This window comes from Diplotaxodon limnothrissa, linkage group LG22, assembly GCF_057381915.1.
Source record: "Diplotaxodon limnothrissa isolate DT_005_m linkage group LG22, D_limnothrissa_male_GT1.1, whole genome shotgun sequence".
Classification (NCBI taxonomy): domain Eukaryota; kingdom Metazoa; phylum Chordata; class Actinopteri; order Cichliformes; family Cichlidae; genus Diplotaxodon; species Diplotaxodon limnothrissa.
The window spans coordinates 486,431-500,563 of record NC_140616.1 but is presented as its reverse complement, the minus strand read 5'-3'; positions in this window follow the sequence as shown (position 1 = coordinate 500,563).

Here is a 14,133-nt window from a genome sequence, read left to right as displayed (position 1 = left end):
GCCAGGTGTTTCATCGGATTCTTGGTGTTACCTCCTTTGACAGTATCACAGTATCAGCTTAAAGCACTTGTTGCTGCTGAGTTTGCATATTTTGCTGTGAAGTACAGCCAGACTTTGACCGCTTCACCTTGGGCATTTTAAACCTGTAGCTCTGCTCTAAAAGAACGTACATACCTGGACCCGCCTACTATCCTCGGAAACGTAAAATTATTGGCTAGAAGTGTATCACAGCTCAGGAAAAAAAAGCACCGAAATAAAGCACCGAAATGTGCGCTGCTTTTCGGTCTGGTTACTACCGTTTATGTCAGAACCGGTGCCATCATGGCACCGGACACCGGTACCCATCCCTAATCAACACCGTGGTGAAAAAGGCCCGTCAGCGTCTCTACCACCTCAGACGCTTGAGAGACTTCCAACTGCCCTCCAAGGTGCTCAGGAACTTTTACTCGTGCACCATAGAGAGCATCCTGACGGGAAACATCTTAACCTGGTTCGGGAACAGCACCATGCAGGACAGACGAGCTCTACAGAGGGTTGTGCGATCAGCTGAGCGCACCATCCGCTCCGAGCTCCCTGACCTGCACTCAATCTACAGCAGGCGGTGCTGGACCAAGGCCAGGAAGATGGTGAAGGACCTCAGCCATCCCAACAACAGACTGTTCTCTCTGTTGAGGTCAGGAAAGCGATTCCGCTCCCTGAAGACCAACACAGAGAGACTGAGGAGGAGCTTCTTCCCGCAGGCGATACGGTCTCTCAATCACACACCACACAGTACTGACCCACACATACAGTTCTTACACACACACTGGACTTTCTGGACATTGTTTCACTTCATCACTTAAATCACTTTAAGCATATTTGCACTGCACAAGACATAATGTGGATCGCACAACACTGGACATTATATTCTTCATTTCCGGTTAATACTTGTACAGCTGCTGTTATTGTGTATATATTTATTTATATTTCTTCATACATTCTTATATAGTTCTATATTGTGTATTTTGTTGTACAGTTATTTTATTTTCAACTTTAATTTATATATTTTATCTTATTCTTCCCAGTTAAATTTACCCTTCATTCTAATTTGTGTTGTACAGTTATTTCATTTTAACCTTAATTTATATTTTATTCCTTCCTAGTTAAATTTACCCTTTTTAATTTTTCATATTTATTTCCTATCTTATTCATAGCCTTTTCCTTTTTTGTTTTCTTTAGGTCACGAGCAGTTGTCCAAGCATTTCACTACATATCGTACTGTGTATGACTGTGTACGTGACAAATAAAATTTGAATTTGAATTTGAATTTGATACTACGTCTACTACCATGTATGTCTACACACATCCAGTGACACTGCAGCACTAGCTGTAAGTACCAACAAAGCCCCAAGCCTACTGCTGATAAATGTGCGGCTCTCGAGACCCGCACCATTTCATAAACACACCACTCAATCCAAAACCTAACTTATATGTACCTGGTATAGAATCAGGTGTCAAACTCACGTTCCTTCCTCAACCTTGTTGGACAGGTCTTCTGCAGCTGATGCAGGCATGTGGGGATGGTTCAGGGACCGAGCAGCATCATGATCATGTGAGACTCTGCTCTTCTTGCTCTTTGGGAGCGACTGGTCCACTCAACTCACTCTGGGGCTTTACATTGTCAGGTCAAGACACTACAATAATCCAGCGTGTGTGTCTCACAGAAGGCTTCAGCAGCATCTCGGGGTCGACTGGTCCACAGTCCAGGACCATACGTGGGTGTGAGGAACTCTGTGAGGCCGCCGGGTTAACATCCGAACATCACAACAAGCAGTCAGAGGAAGCAATCTGTTCTTATCATCTTCATCACTTTCATGCACATCAATTACATCCATCACAAACACCTACTATGTCACTATGGCAACCGCTGTGACCATGACCCCCACCTTTTGGACTGTGGGAAGAAGCTCGCCCAGGCATGAGGGCAACATGCAGCTCCAGCTCAGCAGGAAGGTCGAAGCTTCCTGCGGTGAGGTCATGGCAGAGGACATTACCCCTTGGTCGGGAGGGGGGGTTTGAGGGTATGATTACGCTTTAATTATTCCATTAAATGCACTTTAATTTGCCATCAGCACAGCGGGGGAGCCACAGTCACACATTCAGCCTTTCCTCGCTGATAATAATGATGGAATTGCTCCTTCCTGTCACACTGTGCACGCTCTCACTGATTATTTACTGGAGGAAAATTGCTCTTGTTTCTGCTGCTGTGTTATCACATGAGGATTTAAAGCTTTAATTAGGATTAATTCAGGCTGAATAAGAAATTTAAATGGAGGGGAGGGGGTGTTGCTTTATTCTGAGTCAGAATAACTAATAATGAAAGTCCAGTTTCCTGAACACGTCTGTCCAAGCTGCTGGTACGTGACCCTTCAGCCTGCATGTCAACCACTAAACTGCTACAGTCACCCTGCTGCTCGTCTCAATGGCACCGGGGGGGTTCTTGGATAGATGTTAAAGATCTGCACACTTGAAGCTGTTATCACATACTTGTATATTTATACAAGAGTACAAACATCTTCTGTCCTCTCAGTGTTTGCACTCAGCAAACAAACAGCACGTTACTCTGAACCAGAGAAGCCGCTCGCCCTGCAGGGCGCTTTTATTACGGAGCTTTAAACAGCTTCCATCAGGAATGAATGAATTGTATGTAATTATTCAATCAACATGTTTGTACCAAGTTAGTCTAATTAAATTCATTTAAATTCAGGTTATATTGTTTAAACACTTTGGCACATCAAACGTCAGTCTTGTTACATGAACTAGTAAAATATTTGTTTGTCCAATGATAATCTTGTTGAATGAACAAATGTAACTTATGTGTGTAGTACATGTTGTGTTCATATTACATAACGTTCAACAAAAACAGATTTACAACAACTTCCAATACATCCAGTCCTGGGGGGCATAACCCAGAAGAGACAGGTACACTCAAAAAAAAGGAAATAGGGTGGTTGTTACATTACAAAAGTCTAACTTGAGCAAAATAGTTTCATGTTTCTATGGTGAATCCAATTAAATCATGATGGATGAGATTCAACCACTTAGTTTGTTCTTCTTCAGATGACCTGATACAGTCTAGGAAGAGCAGTTAGTTGCCTGCACTCACGAAATTCACAAGATCACACGAGATTTCAAACCACAGGACAATCACTGGGGTTATAAGAGGCAGAAAACCACACACACACCACGTGTATGCTGTGGCTGTCGATTGTGGTTTAACCTGGAAAGAAACATGAAGAAAATTCTGCATCAAGCATAGCGTTCCTGCTTTTGTTAAGTTTGGCAGCTCAGTGGCTGAGTGGAACCTGAGGGAACAGTGCGAACCACCACCACGCCACCAAAATTAAAATAAAGGGTAAATTTAACGAGGAAAGAATAAAATAAAATATCAAAATTAAAGTTAAAAATAAAATAACTGTAGAACAAAATACACAATATAGAAATATATGAAGAATATATGAAGAAATACAGAACAAGAGCAGCTGTACGAGTAATACACGTTTAAATGTAGTTTAGTGGATTTCTCCCTGTGCAGTAGCGCTGCTGCTTTAGATAAATGCACCACAGCTAATGAACAGACTTTGTCCCTGTTAGACTTTTAAGAGACAACCTGCCCACACAATATGCCAGGACACTGTGACTAACACGCAGGGACACACGGATACTTGACCTGCGATCGCCGACGCTGATGTTCTTCTTTCTGGCAGGTGTGGTGGAAGGAAAACTGAAAAGCTGCGATGACATCCAAGGATGGTGCGTGAGTTACAGATCAGGTATTCTGAAGGCAGCATGCCATTCATTTATCAGCTTACTTTCAAAATCAGGATGTGATGACACAAACGGATCCGTGTGTCCGACTGAAACCTACATTTACAGAAATACTTTTCCTTAACTTTAAAAATCTTTGGTAGCCATTAGCAGAGGTGTGGACTCGAGTCACATGACTCGGACTCGAGTCAGACTCGAGTCCAAGTCATGTGACTCGAGTCATTCATTTTATGACTTTAGACTTGACTTGAAAAAATGTTCTAAGACTTGTGACTTGACTTGGACTTTTACACCAATGACCTGGGACTTGAATTGGACTTGAACCGGTTTACTTGAAAAGACTTGATATTTCACCCCAAATATAAAATTTAACACACATATTATATAGAAAGTGTGCATCATTAATTCAAACCACACTCCGTACGTATGTGTGCGTGAGCTGTAGCACAGCCAATCAAATTAACCCGATTTTTTTTTTTGTGTCCCGTTTGGATCTTTACCATCAGAATTGTTGTCTTAAGGCCAAGAAAGATGCCAAGCGGATTTATTTTACCAAGTGGATCATCATGGCCTTGCCATATTGGTCCATTTGAGTGACCTTTATTATAATTATGAATTTATTTTATTTTCAGTTGCTACAAACGGGACAGACATGACTGGGGGACAGGACAGGGGGAAAGAATGAAAGAAAGAGAGGGAGAGAAAGAAAACCAAAGGGGAGAAGAGACGGTGAGAAGGGGGGGAAGAAAGAAAGAAAAACAAACAAAACACCTGGATCACCTGTATGGAGAAAAAAAACAGGAGAAAGCAAACAACAAAGAGCAACATAATAAAAAAAAACAGCACCATCACAATAAACTAGCTAGCAGTAGATATCAGTAGATACTAAATAATAAACGATATTGTGCAGCACGCAAGATAGACAGCGCACAATGTGCTTTGAGGCAGCAGCCAAGAAAGCTGTAGTCCGCGTCTGTGAATACACCTGTGTGCATACCTGTGTGGATCAGCATGCTTGCATTCCAAAGGTTTCTCCATGTAACGATCTGCTAGAGGGAGTGGGGGGGCCACAGCCCCGTCCTCCAGGGTATGAAGCAGGTATGGAGGAGATCCAGGCCCCAGACATCCAGAGGCCCCAGAGTACAAGGACCCGAGGAGGACCACCAAAGGGGGGGAACCGTGCCTGGTTATTTCTAACATTTTGAGTTATTTTCCAGTGTTAGAAAACCAGCACTGCTCGGTGTTAGCCATTGTTTATCTTCAAAACTGACTAGGTTACTTTTAAACATATAACACTGTCAAAAGTGTTAATTTAACACTCAGAGGTGTGGACCCATATAGACACTCTCCAGTGTTAATTTAACACTGGAGATTTTGCTGTGCACTAGCTTCCTCTCAGAGAGCAGCGCGACTCTTCCCGAAAACCCTCAGTGTCTAAATGCATTTAAAATTGAGGGCAGGGCACCAGCGCCAGAGGTGGGTTGGAATACACCGACCATCCACTGGATGCTGTAAAACGTGCCCACCCCCAAGGCCCTATATGTATGTGTTAGGTGAGAGTGTGAGTAATGTGGATGTCTAGGTTGCAGAATAAAATTGAGGCACAGGCGGCCAGAAGGGGACAGAGGGGGAGTGCCTCCCCTGCACCCTGGTGACATACCTGCGCCCCAAGCCCTGCGTGTGTGGGTGTGTGTGGTAGAGCGGGAATAGGGAGGCAGCTGAAGATGGGGAGGGAAGAAAGGGAGGGGCAAGTGGCCGACGCCACCGACGCCGATTCTTTTTTTAAAAAGAAAAGAAAAAAACCCTCAAAAATGCTACAAGGAGTTATTTTTGGTATTTACATACATGCAATACACACAACAGCAGACGTATCACTGCTGTAACACTTAAGTGTTACAGCAGTGATACGTCTGCTGCTGTCAGGCCTGCAGGTATCAGGCTGCTGTTCTCCTTCATCTCATAGTGGACAGAAATTATTTTTTGGAGTGACACAAATAATTTGTGTGGCATCAGATTTGATGCAGAACAGCTGATCGTTCTGTAAATAGTTTGAAATGTTTATTTAAAAACACCTTGGCTGCATTTTTAGGTAAACAGCTGCAAAAAACTTTGTTTGCAAAACTCAGTTACTTTTTTGAAGAAGTAACTATATAATTAATTGCCCAGCATTGGTCATTATATGCTGTATTTGCAGACAGAGTTATAGACTCTCTCCCAGACCACAGACTCATCATACAGTCAGAGCTTTATGAAAAATAAAGAAAGTTGTGTTTTCAAAATTGGAGTTGAAGTTATTTTTCCTTCCAATAGTGTTAACATGCTGCAGGTCATGAACAAGATTTTTTTACATTTTCATTGTCAGTGGGCTGAAGCAGTTAATTAAAAGTCGTCTAACAGAAATGTAAATGCTGTGATTTGATTATTTTAATAAACATGTAACTTGGATGGATTCGATGCTGGCGTGACCACAGTGCTCACGTCTGCTGTTGCTCACAGCGGTCCGAGGGACGCTCAGGGAGTTTGTGTGTTCGCTCAGACACATGAAACATTAGAGGGAACATTGGTCACAGGTCACTGACTGATGATTTGGTGCTATAGATTAACTAGAATTTATTATCATGACAATTGTTAGGCTGCTGATGTAAATTGATTCATTAGTGTATATTTGACAAAGAATCTTAAGTGACATGTCTCACTTTTTATATGTGTTATTTTATCAGGTGGCAGTATGTCCTAGTGCAGTCAGAGGGGAGGAGCCAGGGCCAAAGGTGAGGCACATCAAGCTCAGAATAATAATTGTAATCTGAGGATAAAACACAGGTACTGAGGATGAAAGAAGCTTCAGTGCTCTCAGAAGAGTAAAAACAGGGCTAAGGTCCACCAGGAGAGACTGGACAGTATAGATGGAAAACCAATATGCCAGCAGTTTATCTCAGTTAACGAGAGGAGCAGGCATGTGTTTGGCTCCTAAACATAGTGGACGTTGAGTTGTTGTGTGGGACACCAGTAGCTGTAACAGTAGTTCGTGTTTAGAATAAAAGATCCCAGCTTAAATGGCTTAAAAGCATGTAGAATAGCATATGTAGGGTAGTATATTTCTCCTTTTTTTTAAAGAAGCAAAGACAAAAGAGGGGAAAACAGAAACAGGGCAGGTTCGGTGGTTGAATCATCCGTCCCCACCAACGCCAAAACCAAATCTACGCCCTTGCGCTCACTACATGCTTTATACAGTTTCCTCAGATATGCATGAACATTTTCACACTTTTCTCTTTTGTTTAAACTCTCGTAAAGTTCAACCCATCGTAGAAACATAAGTCCAGTATTATAAAACGTAACCGTGCAGTACGTTTTGTGGGCAGATTTATATAAATTCGACAAGCTAAACTCATTCTGTGCTGTACAGCAGCAGTCCGTAACCTTTTTTGCACCATGGACCAGTTTAATGTCAGACAATATTTTCACGGACCGGCCTTTAAGGTGTCGCAGATAAATACGACAAAATAAAATTATACAAACAAAGACAAACACGGTGGTATTTTGTAAATATAATAATAAACGCGAATTCACTGTGTAATTGTGTAACTTTATGAGCAGCGTCCTCCTGAAATGTGCCAACAACGTCCTCCTATGTGCTGCTCTCTGGTCGCTATGGTAACGCGTGAATAGTTCTTTCAAAATAAGACACACGACCACGACACGGGAAAAGACACAGGGAAACCGACTCAGCGGACCGGCACTGGTCCATGGCCCTGTTGGGGGCCGCTGCTGTACAGGAGACACTGTACTAGGTTGATGGACAATGGTCTACAACAATCACAATGCACAACACAATGTACTGAAAAAAATTATTTGTATTGGGACAGCCTTCGTCACATTGCTGTGACGTAATCGGCCTTAAAATGCGGCCTGTAAGGCTGCAGACCCTGAATTGGGACACAGCCATTAAATACAAAAGGTGGACGGAGCTAAGAGGAAACAGCTGGGAGACACGGCTGACGAGCCAGGGAGAGCACAAAGCTGAACGCACAGACATAAGGCACAGACCTACAAAGTAAAACATGAAGTACACGACAGACAGAGAGATCCAGACGAGACACAGAGCTTAACAGACGCAGACTCATGAGCAGACAAAATAACATCATGGACAGACAGAGGGAACACAGAGAAGAGGGAGCACAGAATAAACACCAGGAGACCAAATAACAAAACCTAAAAACTAGAACTCAGGAAGTACTGCCAAACCAGGAAGCTGAAATACTAGGACAGAACCAAAACAGACAGTCATACTTTGTAATAAAATCAAAAGAAAAAGTACAAAACCAAAAACACTGGCTCACCGACGCAGGACCCTGAGGTCCCACAGGACGATAATCACACGACATAAATCGATAAAACCTGTAAGCCAAACGCGCATGTAACGTTTGCAGTTTGACACAAAGTGATATGTTTCTCCTGTTTGTCACATTTTCACTGCACTCTCGCTTCGTTGGGATGAATTAAGCTTAATTTAGAAAACCAGATTAAACATTTTTCTCAAAATGAGTTCAAAAACATGTTTGTGTAACTCACTGTGGGCTCTTCTGGTTTTCAAATGTACGCTGTTTAAAAAGAAATGTGTGAGTGTGTCAGCAGACATGGTGGTCCACGGTGATGATGATGGGGAGGAGGAGGATAACCTCTGAGCCTGTGTCATTAGAGGAAGCAGCTCTGAGCTCACGGGTTCACCTCGTGTCTGGAGCTGGAGCTCTGGCGCCCTCTAGTGCTCACCAGCTGTTACAAGAACCTTCGTCTGTGGGCAGCAGGCTGTGAGGGTGGAGAAAACAAACACGCCTACGGATGCTAGTAAAATGTTAGATATTATAAACGCTTCATAACATGCTTAACAGCATAATAAATAATACTGAAAAACTGTTCTGATTAAACTGGATGCAAAGCATACAGAAATACTCGTGTATCTCTGGGGCAGTGACCCCTGACCTCTGTCTTTTTTTTACTGAAGCCATGCAGAGTGTTACTTTCATGTTGTGCAGGGAATGGGAGGAAATTCTGTGCTTTTTAATTGCTTTTCCAGAACTTTAATCCCTCAAACCTGTAAACGTAACGCACTTTTCTCTGTTTCTCATATATATGACCCTTGGTTATGTTGGAGTACATATTTTTAAAAGTTTATTCTTCAGCCACCACCCTGCCATGAACCTCGGGATAGGCTAGACCTCAAAGTATACAGCTAACCTGCAGAGCTGCCAAGTAACAAAGTACAAATACTTCTGGACTGTACTAAAGTACAATTTTCAGGTATCTGTGATTCAGTGCTTTTTTTCTGACCACTTTTTACTTTTACTCCCTACATGTTTACACAAACACATTTCTATGAGCTGAACAAACATCAGCAAACACACAAACTGTGTGTGTGCAGTTTGTCTCACAGTGTGCTGCAGCTAAAGTCCGGCTGCTGATCTGACAGGGAGAGAAAAGACAGAGATGGAGACAGATGATAAAGAAGGAGAGAGCTTAGTGTTAAAGGACGGACTGAAACGAACTGAGACAGACTGACTGTGTTATCTAAAGACTGCATGAGAATCCTCTGCAGGTCAGCGCAGGATATACAGGTGAGTTTGCTGCACTGTGATTGGTTTACAGTAAAGACCAGTGTGTGACTGGTGCACAGTGGCTGTGGATTCATGGTCACAGTTAGCTGATATAAAGACAGCATCAACAGTGTCAGTGTAGAGGATGGAATCAGCCAGGACAGCTCAGGGGACATCTGCTCACATCTGGATGAATCCAGGTGTGTACATGCACAGAGAGCAGCAGGTCAGCTGATCACAGCCTGCACACCAAGAACATCTACTGGTCTAGCTGTACCTGAATTGGGACACACCCTTTGTTGGCTGGATTTACGTACTGCAGGGACACAAACATGTCCTTAAAATGTCTTTTTGAGCTCAGACTCCACTTTATAATATTCTGTGTGCAGCTGGAAAACACCACTTGCACTGTGCCCCACAATCTTTATTTGTCACTGGCATTTAGCTAATGAGTAATCCCAAGATTGCCTTTCACCTAACTGCTGACACGGGTTGCAACATAGCTGGCATCAGTGCTGCCAGACTTAAGCATTCCCAACCCCCGCCCGCTTCCTCTGACACATGTAGGGTCTTGGGTGGGGTGCCACACAGGCCACAGTTGGAAGGCCTTTGGCTTTGCTCGCTGTGCTGTGCAGCCACCCGTCCCTCCTTTTTAATTATAAAGTAGTATTTACAGACCACCACATACAGGACCCTGGGGGACAGGTGCGTTACCCAGAGGTTGGTGGCTGGGGCTCAATTTTACATGCACCTTATACATTGGGGGGGGCAGACTGTTGACAAGCTGTCAAGTGCTTATGTTGCAACTGTCCCCTAATTTGTAATAGCACTCTAGGTTTCATGCAATCATACTCATTATTCACACCTCATACGCTCACGTCCACCAACGCATGCACCCTGTAGGGCATGTTTAACACAGACAAGCAGGGCGGGGAGCAGGCAGGTCTTTCTACACCCGTTTCCTGCACCCTACCTGAGCCCGGGCTGTGTGTGTCTGTATGGTCAGCACTTCCTGTTCCTGTTCCAACACACAGTGGTGGTTTTATGAACCTAATCGGTGTAGTCAGTTTAATTAAAAAAACAACAACATCAACAACATCTTATTTCATAGCGTGATCTTGACGTGCATCATTCAAAGCACATTTTCTGTTGATTAACTCACTGATTCTATTCACTTTATTCACTCACTGTCTTTACTGTTTTGCTAGCTTAGCTTAGCTTGTAGCCGACTCGCTAGCAGCATGGCTACTTCACCTGTCCCTCCTGCACTTTCCTGCTCATTGTGTCAAATGTTTAGCTACTCCTCGGCCTCCTTTAGCAGTAATGATACCTGTAATAATAGATTAATAGATTAGATCATAGAATAATAATAATATAGAATAATAACAGATTAGATCATAGAATTGAATCATATCTGTTATTAACCTCTGTCTCTCTTCCACAGCATGTCTGCAGTTTAACTCATTGCTGTGTGTTATCTGGCTTCATGGACAGAGCATTTAATGGGATCTAAAGCTGTTCATTGCACCTTCAACCAAGTGTTATGCATTAGGTAAAACCCGGACCATAAGTCATCTGGAGCAGTTTTACAAAATTCGGTAAATGTGATGCAGTCCTTCCTCATCATCATCATCATCACTGTCTCTGCTGTAGTCGCTGTGACTGACGATGGCAGCAGTGGTGGCAGAGTTCAGGCTGTGTTTAGTGTTATCCCGAGTACCAGTCTGAATGTCCTTGATGGCTGCTTAAACAAACCCGAGCGAGATCGATACACAAACACAGAGGTTGTGAAATCACAGAAGGCCCAGAAACATCTGAACTGTGCGCAGGAAAACCTTTGTGTCCAAACAGTGTAAACCTGCAGGTTTGTCTCTCCTGCAGCTCGTATAAAAACTGTATGTCCTAGTGCAGTCAGAGGGGAGGAGCCAGGGCCAAAGGTGAGGCACATCAAGCTCAGAATAATAATTGTAATCTGAGGATAAAACACAGGTACTGAGGATGAAAGAAGCTTCAGTGCTCTCAGAAGAGTAAAAACAGGGCTAAGGTCCACCAGGAGAGACTGGACAGTATAGATGGAAAACCAATATGCCAGCAGTTTATCTCAGTTAACGAGAGGAGCAGGCATGTGTTTGGCTCCTAAACATAGTGGACGTTGAGTTGTTGTGTGGGACACCAGTAGCTGTAACAGTAGTTCATATTTAGAATAAAAGATCCCAGCTTAAATGGCTTAAAAGCATGTAGAATAGCATATGTAGGGTAGTATATTTCTCCTTTTTTTTAAAGAAGCAAAGACAAAAGAGGGGAAAACAGAAACAGGGCAGGTTCGGTGGTTGAATCATCCGTCCCCACCAACGCCAAAACCAAATCTACGCCCTTGCGCTCACTACATGCTTTATACAGTTTCCTCAGATATGCATGAACATTTTCACACTTTTCTCTTTTGTTTAAACTCTCGTAAAGTTCAACCCATCGTAGAAACATAAGTCCAGTATTATAAAACGTAACCGTGCAGTACGTTTTGTGGGCAGATTTATATAAATTCGACAAGCTAAACTCATTCTGTGCTGTACAGCAGCAGTCCGTAACCTTTTTTGCACCATGGACCAGTTTAATGTCAGACAATATTTTCACGGACCGGCCTTTAAGGTGTCGCAGATAAATACGACAAAATAAAATTATACAAACAAAGACAAACACGGTGGTATTTTGTAAATATAATAATAAACGCGAATTCACTGTGTAATTGTGTAACTTTATGAGCAGCGTCCTCCTGAAATGTGCCAACAACGTCCTCCTATGTGCTGCTCTCTGGTCGCTATGGTAACGCGTGAATAGTTCTTTCAAAATAAGACACACGACCACGACACGGGAAAAGACACAGGGAAACCGACTCAGCGGACCGGCACTGGTCCATGGCCCTGTTGGGGGCCGCTGCTGTACAGGAGACACTGTACTAGGTTGATGGACAATGGTCTACAACAATCACAATGCACAACACAATGTACTGAAAAAAATTATTTGTATTGGGACAGCCTTCGTCACATTGCTGTGACGTAATCGGCCTTAAAATGCGGCCTGTAAGGCTGCAGACCCTGAATTGGGACACAGCCATTAAATACAAAAGGTGGACGGAGCTAAGAGGAAACAGCTGGGAGACACGGCTGACGAGCCAGGGAGAGCACAAAGCTGAACGCACAGACATAAGGCACAGACCTACAAAGTAAAACATGAAGTACACGACAGACAGAGAGATCCAGACGAGACACAGAGCTTAACAGACGCAGACTCATGAGCAGACAAAATAACATCATGGACAGACAGAGGGAACACAGAGAAGAGGGAGCACAGAATAAACACCAGGAGACCAAATAACAAAACCTAAAAACTAGAACTCAGGAAGTACTGCCAAACCAGGAAGCTGAAATACTAGGACAGAACCAAAACAGACAGTCATACTTTGTAATAAAATCAAAAGAAAAAGTACAAAACCAAAAACACTGGCTCACCGACGCAGGACCCTGAGGTCCCACAGGACGATAATCACACGACATAAATCGATAAAACCTGTAAGCCAAACGCGCATGTAACGTTTGCAGTTTGACACAAAGTGATATGTTTCTCCTGTTTGTCACATTTTCACTGCACTCTCGCTTCGTTGGGATGAATTAAGCTTAATTTAGAAAACCAGATTAAACATTTTTCTCAAAATGAGTTCAAAAACATGTTTGTGTAACTCACTGTGGGCTCTTCTGGTTTTCAAATGTACGCTGTTTAAAAAGAAATGTGTGAGTGTGTCAGCAGACATGGTGGTCCACGGTGATGATGATGGGGAGGAGGAGGATAACCTCTGAGCCTGTGTCATTAGAGGAAGCAGCTCTGAGCTCACGGGTTCACCTCGTGTCTGGAGCTGGAGCTCTGGCGCCCTCTAGTGCTCACCAGCTGTTACAAGAACCTTCGTCTGTGGGCAGCAGGCTGTGAGGGTGGAGAAAACAAACACGCCTACGGATGCTAGTAAAATGTTAGATATTATAAACGCTTCATAACATGCTTAACAGCATAATAAATAATACTGAAAAACTGTTCTGATTAAACTGGATGCAAAGCATACAGAAATACTCGTGTATCTCTGGGGCAGTGACCCCTGACCTCTGTCTTTTTTTTACTGAAGCCATGCAGAGTGTTACTTTCATGTTGTGCAGGGAATGGGAGGAAATTCTGTGCTTTTTAATTGCTTTTCCAGAACTTTAATCCCTCAAACCTGTAAACGTAACGCACTTTTCTCTGTTTCTCATATATATGACCCTTGGTTATGTTGGAGTACATATTTTTAAAAGTTTATTCTTCAGCCACCACCCTGCCATGAACCTCGGGATAGGCTAGACCTCAAAGTATACAGCTAACCTGCAGAGCTGCCAAGTAACAAAGTACAAATACTTCTGGACTGTACTAAAGTACAATTTTCAGGTATCTGTGATTCAGTGCTTTTTTTCTGACCACTTTTTACTTTTACTCCCTACATGTTTACACAAACACATTTCTATGAGCTGAACAAACATCAGCAAACACACAAACTGTGTGTGTGCAGTTTGTCTCACAGTGTGCTGCAGCTAAAGTCCGGCTGCTGATCTGACAGGGAGAGAAAAGACAGAGATGGAGACAGATGATAAAGAAGGAGAGAGCTTAGTGTTAAAGGACGGACTGAAACGAACTGAGACAGACTGACTGTGTTATCTAAAGA